Genomic DNA, 2,500 nt, shown 5'->3' with positions numbered 1-2,500 from the left:
ACTGTCAAATGAATAATAAACTCACGACTTATATCTGCATGAAGTCTTAATCCTAAGAGAATAATGGACTTGATCATAAGGTGTAGGTTGCTTTCATATATCAGGAGTAAGATCTAAAGTAACGGTCAAAATCTCAGTGTGTTGGGCAACCACATTTAGTGTTGATGGAACATATATTCTCAAGATGGAATTCATAGTCTTTTAACGGAGATAAAAAAAAAATTTCACTGAGATAAGTTTAATGGGTTTTCTATTCAGAGAGTTAGGCCTAACTACTTTAGTAAGGAGTTACTAAAATATATATTTATGGAATTAGATTTCATAAATATATGATGACTAACTTAAAGAATTAAACCGGGTACTCAAGTATAAGATGTAGTAATTTACAAAGTGGCAGTCTACATTATTGACTTTATGTTACTACGAATATTTTATGAAGGGGTTGCATGCACAATAAAGTCTTTGGGATATAATTTATATATAAGGCCTAGAGTGCAATTATATTTATATAGTGGTATTAAATATAATTAATGGTAATTTTGGACTTGTTAAGAGTTGACAGAAAAGCCCAAGGTCCATTGGAGCTAATGTCTTATTGGTCCGTTTTGGTCCCACTCCAAGCCACACACTTAAGTCCAATTGGAAAGGCCTAAAAGGCCAGCCCAATTAGATAATCAGTTAGACACAAAGGGAGAAACATATAGATTTTTTTGTGTAGAGAATTTTGTTAGAACACTATTGCGAAGTGGTGTAAGAAGTGTTAGACACTTTTTGACATTCTCATTTTGGAACTGATTGAGAGACCACACATCTTGGGCGTTAGTGGAATTGGAGTGAAGATTGAAAGTGTTCCCAAGTGTTTCTGATCTTCGGTTTTGTAATTCACCGCTCCAAAGTACACTCTCATGTTCTCAAATTCTGAAACTTATATAGTACATGTTAACTTTTATGAATGAAGTAGATTCGATATTTTTTCCGCTGCGTATGTTTAGTATGCGATACAAACATGTTATTTTCCATCTAGCATTCCAAGCAGAGAGTATTTATTTCATGATCCTACAAGATTGAATTTCCTGATTTATAGTGGTTTGATGAAACACCTTGTCTTAGCCTTGAGCTTTGCATTCCATGCGGAGGGTGTTTTGTATCACGGTATTACAAAATAAGCTTGTTAAAGGGATGAAATGTGGCTACACATGATTCTAGACAATGGAATATATTAGACTAAGTATTATAGTATCCTCTATGCTGAGTTCTTACTATTATTACTTAGAGACTAAATGTAAAATGACATATTATTAGTGTTTGATAAGAGTTATCATGATAGCACTAATAATGAGAATAGTTCTCAATCAATCATAGTATTTAATATTCACTCTATGCTGAGGGATATTGAATATGGAATTGGGTTATCGTTGCATAAATTATATTGTGGTTTTATTAAGGTTCCATACTATATGTTTATATGCTAAATTGATAATGTCCAGTTTACTTATTATATTCATGTTTATTGTTTTCAGATTTTATCATGGCATCATTTAGCCCACTTATGGCTATTCTTAATCAAAACAAACTGATTGGATCCAACTATGTTAACTAGAAAAGAAATTTGGACATTGTTTTGACTGCTAAAGAGCATAAATATGTGCTTATTCAACCATGTCTTAGCTTTCCTTCATTAGATGCTCCTTCTGACGAAAAACAATGATATGATCGTTGGCAGAAATCTAATGAAATGGCCAAGTGCTATATCCTAGCATCCATCTCAAATGTTCTACAGCATCAAATGCAGGATGTAGAACTAGCTTCAAATATTATACTAAGTCTGAAGAAGATGTTTGGTGAGCAGCCGTTCAGCAAGGCAAGAAACCATGAAGCAAATTTATTATACCAAAATGGCTGAAGGTAGTTCAGTGAGAGAGCATTGTCTTACAATGATCTCTAACCTGAATATATTGGAAGTTTTATGTGCCAACATTGATGGAGAATCCCAAGTGGATATGATACTCCAGTCATTACCAGAATCATTCAAAGAATTCAAATTCAATTACAATATGAACAAAAAGATTTATTCATTGTCTGAATTAATGAATAAATTGGTAGCGGTGGAAGTCATCCTTGGTACTTCTAGTGTTGAAGCCAATGTGGGTGAAGCTTCTACTTCTCAACCTAAGTCGAAAGGCAAGGGTAAGAAAAAGAAGAAGAAGAAGAACTTCACTAAGCAAGAGGGTAAGCAAATTGCCTTAGGGATTGTCGACAAAGGAAAAAAGATCAAAGGAAAGTGTTTCCATAATGGTAAGAAAGGACATTGGAAGAGGAATTGTCCAAAGTTGAAAGCTGCCAAGAATAAGGGTATGAAAAGTTCATTTCTTCTTGAAATATGTTTGGTACAGAATCCCACAGATTCCTGGTGTGTGGATTCAGGTTGTACTAATCATATTGACAATTCTATGCAGGGGTTTCAAGAGACCAGAAAGCTGAGTGAAGGGGAATTGTTTCT

This window comes from Castanea sativa, chromosome 1 (assembly GCF_040712315.1).
Source record: "Castanea sativa cultivar Marrone di Chiusa Pesio chromosome 1, ASM4071231v1".
In the NCBI taxonomy this organism is placed as follows: Eukaryota; Viridiplantae; Streptophyta; class Magnoliopsida; order Fagales; family Fagaceae; genus Castanea; species Castanea sativa.
Note: the sequence above shows the minus strand (reverse complement) of the source record.